Below are 10576 nucleotides of genomic sequence, written 5' to 3'. Positions count from 1 at the left end.
TTATCTCTTTCCAAATCTTTTTTATTCAAAATTTGGAAGGAGATAAATTCAGAAACTTTCCCTTGGAGACGGGAACCACAACACAGAAAACAATCTATAAGTATTCTTAGTTTACTTAGTTTACTGTCTGCTAATAGCACTGTGTGCTAACATATTTGCCTTCTCCTTTAGAAAAGACAAGGAATTCATTGATACATCTTATTATTGTTCACCTGATGTCAGAAGATATGAAAACGTCCAGTCTCATGTAAATAACCATAGATGTGGTTTTCCTGACTCTGTAAACAGCAGTTTAAATAGATATAGTCCTTGCCCTCTAGAATCTCACAATAAAAAACAGATGACACGGATACACATCACCACCACCAGTACCACACAAGAGAATATGATGGCTCTTAAGTAGGAATTTATATTAGGTACAGTTTGGTCTTTGTTTTTCCTGGCTGTGGAATATGTGGAAGTTTTCTGGGAAATTGAGTGTGGTTAGGAAAAGTATTACTTGACTTTCACATAAACAGGAGAGGCCTGGAAGGGAAGAGGGGAGGGAGAACTTGATTGGATTATAAACGTTAATCGAAATAAATGTATCTCTAGTGGCTCCCACCACCCAAGCTTATAATTCAATAAGTGATAGCAATTGATTGATTACATAAAAGTTCAGAGAGATACTGATGGAAAAATTAGGCAAAAGTTGAACAGGTAAGCCTGGTTGGAGGGCAAAAATTTTATTGCATACTGGCAATAAAAAGGTTAAAGGGGTATGACACCTTAGATTGGGTAGAAAAGGGTCTAATGATGAAGTATCAAAGAGCAGCCAGGCTGATGGGGAGATGGCTCATAGAAGAACACTGTAGATGTGAGGGATGATGTCCAAACTACATACTACTTTTGGTTTCAGAGAGAAAGAGTGGATGAGGGAGATATGGAAGGAACAGTTGAAGGGTTTAGTAATAACCAGAATGTTGGCACACCCAGAATTTTTAGCATTTTTCTGATAGAGAAGACAAAACTTTGACATTTCTTCAAGAAAATTCTAGGTTATTAAGAATTCAATCAAGAGCTGCAAAGAGACTTCACATGAAACTATGTTTTAGAATATCTATCTTCTTCTTTGTTGTTGCTGTTGTTCAGTCACTATGTTGTATCCGACTCTTTGTGACCCCATGAACTGCAGCACCCCAGGCTTCCCTGTCCCTCATTATCTCCTGGAGCTTGTTCAAACTCATGGCCATTGAGTCAGTGATGCCATCCAACCATCTCATCCTCTGTTGCCCTCTTCTCCTCCTGTCCTCAGTCTTCTCCAGCATTACGGACTTTTCCAACGAGTAAGCTCTGCATCAGGTGGCCATCTACTTCTTAGACTTGGCTATTTATAAGTCAATATAGAGCATCTTGAACTCTATATTCTAGCAGGCAAGAAGTAATAAACAACGTTGGAAAGAAAAGTTGTGGGGGGAGAGTTTTTAGACTGAGAGAGTTTAATCCAAGGTAAAAAACTAGCAAGAAACACCAGGACTTCAGCTCAATCTCTGATTCTAAATCTTGTGGTCACAGAAGTCTGGGGACAGGGAAATAGGCCACAGTAATATTCTCCTCTAATATTACTACTATAACCTGGAGAGAAGTAATGAGAACTTGAAGAAAGGCAGAAGCGATAAGAAAAGAGGGAAGATGGATTTCAAAGAAACTGTGGAGGAAATATTAATAAGATCTGATACCTGAGTAAACACGGCAGGTAAGAAAGAAGTGTACATCACAAAAAATGTGGGGGTTTTTCCAGAAACGACTCATCACACAGTGCAACTCAGCTGTGGCATCAATGAGATGAATGTATATTCATATGGCATAAGAGAATCAGTTCATAACAACCTGTTTAAATAAAGAAGAGCATTATGATAGTGAGATTTCAACAAAAAGTTTTGTTGCATCAGCCATGATTAAAAAAAAAAAAAAAAGCAGTAAGGATCTGTGATTTTTTTTCTAGCACCACTCCTCAGAATGTTCCAGCTAGCATGCACGAAAAATGCAGCCAATTTAGATTAGAGGCTTCCTGGAAAGGATATATCAAGCTTAAATAATTTGTGGAAAATAAGAGATTACAGAATATTGGAAACAGGAAAAGTCTTAAAGATCACTTAGTTCAATCATTTTCATTAAAAAATAACTATGTACAGACCTCTACAAACATATACAAAAGTGAAGAGCATAGGATAATGAATCTCCACTGACTTATCACCAATTTGATGATTATAAATTTATGGCAAAGCTTGTTTCATCTTATTTCCCCACCTCATGATATCTGTTTCATCCATGAATATTTTAAGATTGAATCTCTAAAAGATGAGACTTCTTTTAAAAACATAATTCAGTTCAGTTCAGTCGCTCAGTCATGTTAATAATATCATTATACATAAAACTTAACAATAATTTTTTATTACCATAAAATATGCAATTCAGTTCAATTCAGTTCAGTTGCTCAGTCGTGTCCAACTCTTTGCGACCCTATGAACTGCAGCACGCCAGGCCTCCCTGTCCATCACCAACTCCCGGAGTTCACTCAGACTCACGTCCATCGAGTCAGTGATGCCATCTGGCCATCTCATCCTCAGTCGTCCCCTTCTCCTCCTGCGCCCAATCCCTCCCAGCATCAGAGTCTTTTCCGATGAGTCGACTCTTCGCATGAGGTGGCCAAAGTACTGGAGTTTCAGCTTTAGCATCATTCCTTCCAAAGAAATCCCAGGGCTGATCTCCTTCAGAATGGACTGGTTGGATCTCCTTGCAGTCCAAGGGATTCTCAAGGGTCTTCTCCAACACCACAGTTCAAAAGCATCAATTCTTCGGCACTCAGCCTTCTTCACAGTCCAATTCTGACATCCATACATGACCACAGGAAAAACCATAGCCTTGACCAGATGGACCTTTGTTGGTAAAGTAATGTCTCTGCTTTTTAATATACTATCTAGGCTGGTCATAATTTTTCTTCCAAGAGGTACGCGTCTTTTAATTTCATGGCTGCAGTCACCATCTGCAGTGATTTTGGAGCCCCCAAAAATAAAGTCTCACACTGTTTCCACTGTTTCCCCATCTATTTCCCATGAAGTGATGGGACTGGATGCCAAGATCTTCATTTTCTGAATGTTGAGCTTTAAGCCAACTTTTCCACTCTCCACTTTCATCAAGAGGCTTTTTAGCTCCTCTTCATTTTCTGCCATAAGGGTGGTGTCATCTGCATATCTGAGGTTATTGATATTTCTCCCGGCAATCTTTATTCCAGCTTGTCTTTCTTCTAGCCCAGAGTTTCTCATGATGTACTCTGCATAGAAGTTAAATAAGCAGGGTGATGATATACAGCATTGACATTCTCCTTTTCCTATTTGGAACCAGTCTGTTGTTCCATGTCCAGTTCTAACTGCTGCTTCCTGACCTGCATACAGATTTCTCAAGAGGCAGGTCAGGTGGTCTGGTTTTCCCATCTCTTTCAGAATTTTTCACAGTTTATTGTGATCCACACAGTCAAAGGCTTTGGCATAGTCAATAAAGTAGAAATAGATGTTTTTCTGGAACTCTCTTGCTTTTTCCATGATCCAGCGGATGTTGGCAATTTGATCTCTGGTTCCTCTGCCTTTTCTAAAATCAGCTTGAACATCAGGAAGTTCACAGCTCATGTATTGCTGAAGCCTGGCTTGAAGAATTTTGAGCATTACTTTACTAGCATGTGAGATGAGTGCAATTGTGCGGTAGTTTGAGCATTCTTTGGCATTGCCTTTCTTTGGGATTGGAATGAAAACTGACCTTTTCCAGTCCTGTGGCCACTGCTGAGTTTTCCAAATTTGCTGGCATATTGAGTGCAGCACTTTCACAGCATCATCTTTCAGGATTTGAAATAGCTCAACTGGAATTCCATCACCTCCACTAGCTTTGTTTGTAGCGATGCTTTCTAAGGCCCACTTGACTTCACATTCCAAGATGTCTGGCTCTAGATTAGTGAACACACCATCGTGATTATCTGGGTCATGAAGATCTTTTTTGTACAGTTCTTCCGTGTATTCTTGCCACCTCTTCTTAATATCTTCTGCTTGTGTTAGGTCCAGACCATTTCTGTCCTTTATCGAGCCCATCTTTGCATGAAATGTTCTCTTGGTATCTCTAATTTTCTTGAAGAGATCTCTAGTCTTTCCCATTCTGTTGTTTTCCTCTATTTCTTTACATTGATCTCTGAAGAAGGCTTTCTTATCTCTTCTTGCTATTCTCTGGAACTCTGCATTCAGATGCTTATATCTTTCCTTTTCTCCTTTGCTTTTCACCTCTCTTCTTTTCACAGCTATTTGTAAGGCCTCCCCAGACAGCCATTTTGCTTTTTTGCATTTCTTTTCCATGGGGATGGTCTTGATCCCTGTCTCCTGTACAATGTCACAAACCTCATTCCATAGTTCATCAGGCACTCTATCTATCAGATTTAGGCCCTTAAATCTATTTCTCACTTCCACTGTATAATCATAAGGGATTTGATTTAGGTCATACCTGAATGGTTTAGCGGTTTTCCCTACTTTCTTCAATTTAAGCCTGAATTTGGTAATAAGGAGTTCATGTTCTGAGCCACAGTCAGCTCCTGGTCTTGTTTTTGTTGACTGTATAGAGTTTCTCCATCTTTGGCTGCAAAGAATATAATCAATCTGATTTCGGTGTTGACCATCTGGTGATGTCCATGTGTAGTCTTCTCTTGTGTTATTGGAAGAGGGTGTTTGCTATGGCCAGTGCAATTTCTTGGCAAAACTATATTAGTCTCTTCCCTGCTTCATTCTGCATTCCAAGGCCAAATTTGCCTGTTACTCCAGGTGTTCTTGACTTTCTACTTTTGCATTCCAGTCCCCTATAATGAAAAGGACATCTCTTTTGGGTGTTAGTTCTAAAAGGTCTTGTAGGTCTTCATAGAATCGTTCAACTCAGCTTCTTCAGCATTACTGGTTGGGGCACAGACTTGGATAACTGTGATAGTGAATGGTTTGTCTTGGAGACGAACAGAGATCATTCTGTTGTTTTTGAGATTGCATCCAAGTACTGCATTTCGGACTCTTTTGTTGACCATGATGGCTACTCCATTTCTTCTGAGGGATTTCTGCCCGCAGTAGTAGATATAATGGTCATCTGAGTTAAATTCATCCATTCCAGTCCATTTTAGTTTGCTGATTCCTAGAATGTCGATGTTCACTCTTGCCATCTCCTGTTTGACCACTTTCAATTTGCCTTGATTCATGGACCTGACCTTCCAGGTTCCTATGCAATATTGCTCTTTACAGCATTGGATCTTGCTTCTATCACCAGTCACATCCACAGCTGGGTATTGTTTTTGCTTTGGCTCCATCCCTTCATTCTTTCTGGAGTTATTTCTCCACTGATCTCCAGTAGCATATTGGGCACCTACTGACGTGGGGAGTTCCTCTTTCAGTATCCTATCATTTTGCCTTTTCATACTGTTCATGGGGTTCTCGAGGCAAGAATACTGAAGTGGTTTGCCATGCCCTTCTCCAGTGGACCACATTCTGTCAGACCTCTCCATCATGAGCTGCCCCTTGGGTTGCCCCATGGGCATGGCTTGGTTTCATTGAGTTAGATAAGGCTGTGGTCCTAGTGTGATTTGATTGACTAGTTTTCTGTGAGTATGGTTTCAGTGTGTCTGCCCTCTGATGCCCTCTTGCAACACCTACCATCTTACTTGGGTTTCTTTTACCTTGGGCGTGGGGTATCTCTTCATGGCTGCTCCAGCAAAGCATAGCCTTTGCTCCTTACCTTTGATGAGGGGTATCTCCTTACCACTGCCCCTCCTGACCTTCAATGTGGGATGGCTCCTTTAGGCCCTCCTCTGCCCACACAGGCACTGCTCCTCGGGTTGCTCCTTCCGGCCACCGCCCCTGGCCTCGGGCGAGGGGTGGCTCCTCAGGGCCACCGCCCCTGGCCTCGGGCGCAAGGTGGCTTCTCCTGGCTGCCCCTGACCTCCGACGCGGGATGTCTCCTCCCGGCCGCCACTGAACTTGGACTTGGAGTAGCTCCTCTCGGCCGCCGCCCCTGACTTCGGATGCAGGGTAGCTCCTCCCGGCTGCCGCCCCTGACTTCGGACTTGGGTAGCTCCTCTCGCCATTCCTGCGCGGTTGCAGCCTGGCACTCTCAGCCGCTGCCCCTGATCTCGGACGTGGGGTAACTCCTCTCGGCGGCGCTTAGTGCGCCAGGTCGCAGCCGCCAGCGCTTAGTGCGCCGGGTCAATTAGCTGTCAACATTTCTCTGTTTCATAATTTCTCTAGAAATGTCTCTGAAATCTTTTTAATCTATAGTTTCCCTTCTCTCTTTTTTTCAGCTTCTCCTGCTAATAAGACAGAAGCCAGGTAATATGTTTGATAACCTTTCCCACTTTCTGAACTTTGCTGAATGCATCCCAATGATGTCATTTTAAATAGTCATCTGTTTCCTATAATTTCTCTAGATACGGAGATCTCATCAGGTTCAAGTCCTACTAATGGGGAAGAATCCTCCACAGGTGACGGAGGAATGATGGTCCAACTGATTGATGGTTAGTTCTTTTTCGGTGTGAAAATTCCCTTATTTTTAAAAGATGGCTTAAATTGAAGTCTTCTTGAGGTTAAGTGGTACACATGTTGGTAGAAGAAACTTTCAGTCTTTTGATTCTCAGTTCTCAACCCCTTTTATTGTATCTTATAAGCTCAACATTCAGAAAATGAAGATCATGGCATCTGGTCCCATCACTTCATAGGAAATAGATGAGGAAACAGTGGAAACAGTGTCAGACTTTATTTTTGGGGGCTCCAAAATCACTGCAGATGGTGACTGCAGCCATGAAATTAAAAGACACTTACTCCTTGGAAGGAAAGCTATGATCAACCTAGATAGCATATTGAAAAGCAGAGACATTACTTTGCCGACTAAGGTCTGTCTAGTCAAGGCTATGGTTTTTCCAGTAGTCATGTATGGATGTTGAGAGTTGGACTGTGAAGAAGGCTGAGCACCGAAGAATTGATGCTTTTGAACTTTGGTGTTGGAGAAGACTCTTGAGAGTCCCTTGGACTGCAAGGAGATCCAACCAGTCCATTCTGAAGGAGATCGGCCCTGGGATTTCTTTGGAAGGAATGATGCTAAAGCTGAAACTCCAGTACTTTGGCCACCTCATGCGAAGAGTTGACTCATTGGAAAAGACTCTGATGCTGGGAGGGACTGGGAGCAGGAGGAGAAGGGGACGACAGAGGATGAGATGGCCAGATGGCATCACTGACTCGATGGACGTGAGTCTGAGTGAACTCCAGGAGTTGGTGATGGACAGGGAGGCCTGGCATGCTGCGATTCATGGGGTTGCAAAGAGTCGGACATGACTGAGCGACTGAACTGAACGGAACTGATACTATTAACAACTTACTGAGTGATTATATTGTACCAATTAACTCTGCTAGGAATTGCATGAGATGTGGCTGTACCAATTCTCAAAGTTACCCAAGCCCTAAATCCAGAAATCATCCTAATCTTCTCCACTTCTCTTACTTCTACTGAGTCCTATTACTTTTATCTATTTAACATCACTTTTCTTTGCTCCATTCTTTCCATTCCCCACAGCTACTGCTTTAGTTTAGACCTTTACTGTTGCTTTTATGGACCACTAAAATATCTTCTTGAAGGTACCCCCCTCCACAACAATCTCGCTTCCCTCAATCCACCTCTGCCTTATCAACAAAAGATTTTTCCAAACTTCAATTCTAAATATATTGTTTTTCTACTTTAATCTTTTGGGATTCTCTCATTTCCACAGTGGAGTCTGTACCCCTTAGTGCAGCCTAAGCCCCTTCCCTCATCTGGCCTTTGCCTATCTGACCAAACTCATCTGTCCCTACATCCACTCACTATATTGCAATCTATTGAATCACTGAAGTTTTTTCAACGTGCCAGCAAGAATACATAGCGATTAAAAGTAGACTCTAGAACTGGACTTAACTTTGGTCCTTCAGTTCAGTCGCTGTCATGTCCGACTCTTTACAACCCCATGAATCACAGCATGCCAGGCCTCCCTGTCCATCACTATCTCCCAGAGTTCACTCAGACTCACATCCATCGAGTCTGTGATGCCATCCAGCCATCTCATCCTCTGTCGTCCCCTTCCCCTGCCCCCAATCCCTCCCAACATCAGAGTCTTTTCCGATGAGTCAACTCTTTGCATGAGGTGGCCAAAGTACTGGAGTTTCAGCTTTAGCATCATTCCTTCCAAAGAAATCCCAGGGTTGATCTCCTGCAGAATGGACTGGTTGGATCTCCTTGCAGTCCAAGGGATTCTCAAGAGTCTTCTCCAACACCACAGTTCAAAAGCATCAATTCTTTGGCACTCAGCCTTCTTCACAGTCCAACTCTCACATCCATACATGACCACAGGAAAAACCATAGCCTTGACTAGACGGACCTTAGTCGGCAAGTAATGTCTCTGTTTTTCAATATGCTCTCTAGGTTGGTCATAACTTTTCTTCCAAGGAGTAAGCGTCTTTTAATTTTATGGCTGCAATCACCATCTGCAGTGATTTTGGAGCCCCCCCAAAAATAAAGTCTGACACTGTTTCCACTGTTTCCCCATCTATTTCCCATGAAGTGATGGGACCAGATGCCATGATCTTCGTTTTCTGAATGTTGAGCTTTAAGCCAACTTTTTCACTCTCCTCTTTCACTTTCATCAAGAGGCTTTTTAATTCCTCTTCACTTTCTGCCATAAGGGTAGTGTCATCTGCATATCTGAGGTTACTGATATTTCTCCCGGCAATCTTGATTCCAGCTTGTCTTTCTTCTAGCCCAGCGTTTCTCATGATGTACTCTGCATAGAAGTTAAATAAGCAGGGTGACAATATATAGCCTTGACGTACTCCTTTTCCTATTTGAAACCAGTCTGTTGTTTCATGTCCAGTTCTAATTGTTGCTTCCTGGCCTGCATACAGATTTCTCAAGAGGCAGGTCAGGTGGTCTGGTATTCCCATCTCTTTCAGAATTTTCCACAGTTTATTGTGATCCACACAGTCAAAGGCTTTGGCATAGTCAATGAAGTAGAAATAGATGTTTTTCTGGAACTCTCTTGCTTTTTCCATGATCCAGCAGATGTTGGCAATTTGATCTCTGGTTCCTCTGCCTTTTCTAAAACCAGCTTGAACATCAGGAAGTTCACAGTTCACGTATTGCTGAAGCCTGGCTTGGAGAATTTTGAGCATTACTTTACTAGCATGTGAGATGAGTGCAACTGTGTGGTAGTTTGAGCATTCTTTGGCATTGCCTTTCTTTGGGATTGGAATGAAAACTAACCTTTTCCAGATTCCCCCATTTATTAGCCATCTACCCCAGGCATACTTACCATCCCTGGGCCTCATTTGCCTCACCTGTAGATGGGAATAATCTTATAGAATTGTTTTCTGTGTGAGAAGGATAAGCAAAATTGCACAAATGAAGAACTAGCATGAGAGAACTCAGTGAATACTAGATGCTGTTGGTATGTTTTCCGTATGTTTCCATATCCTTTAAACTCATTCCCAAGAATGTTTTTTCTCTTCCTTCTTGATAACATCTTATCTATGTATAGTAAATTCCTATTCTGATGTCACAGCCTGGCTCCATTGCTCATTTGTCATTTAGAATTAAAACACCATACATTCATAGCACCTCTAAACCTTGTATATATTTTGACTGCTCTGCCCCAGATCCATCTACACGAGCATGCATGCTCAGTTGCTCAGTCATGTCCGACTCTGTGACCCCGTGGACTGTAGCCCACCAGGCTCCTATGTCCATGGGATTTTCCAAGCAAGAATACTGGAGTGGGTTGCCATTTCCTCCTCCAGGGGATCTTCCTGACCCAGGGATTGAATCTGTGTCTCCCGCAATGGAGGCAGATTCTAAAATTTTTAAAGACGAAGACAGGATCTGTCTTGTTTTTGGCTCTCTTTCCTGGAACATTTGCTTTCCATTGTCCTGGGTCGGTGGACAGTTTAGTGATTTAAAGTTTGGCAAATTGAACTAAGATGAGGTTAAGTTGAATTTTTAGAGCTTATCCAATTGTCTTTACTATGAGTCTATATCTTTTAAACAACTTTTCTAAAACCAAAGACAATTTATCCAAAGCCTCTAACAGGGTGACTGGCACATATGCTTAAAACTAGTATTTATTGATTTTTGGTTTCTCAGGTAGACTTCACAGTCAGAGGAAGGTTTAATGACTGGACAAGCAGAATATGCAAGCTATTAAGCTAAGTTTCTCTTTGCAAATTAAAAAGTTCAGTACTTTAGTTTATCAATCAGTTTCTTGTGTGTTTGGTTTCCATGAATCATTTCTATAACAACAGCTCACCCTTGCTAGCTCTAATCATTGTTTTCTATACCCATGGGAAAAAAATTAAATGTGAAAATGAACAGAAAAGAGGTATACAGAAGCCCAGGAAAATACACTGAGGTGACATTCTTATACAACGGAAAAAGACCATATAAGTAGATAGTCTAAAGTGGTTTATTTTACAGACTGAAAAGTGCAACCTGCTTCTCAGTAGCAGGACTCTCA

This window comes from Budorcas taxicolor, chromosome 6, assembly GCF_023091745.1.
Source record: "Budorcas taxicolor isolate Tak-1 chromosome 6, Takin1.1, whole genome shotgun sequence".
Classification (NCBI taxonomy): domain Eukaryota; kingdom Metazoa; phylum Chordata; class Mammalia; order Artiodactyla; family Bovidae; genus Budorcas; species Budorcas taxicolor.
The sequence above is the reverse complement of the archived record's forward strand: the minus strand, read 5'-3'. Positions refer to the sequence as shown.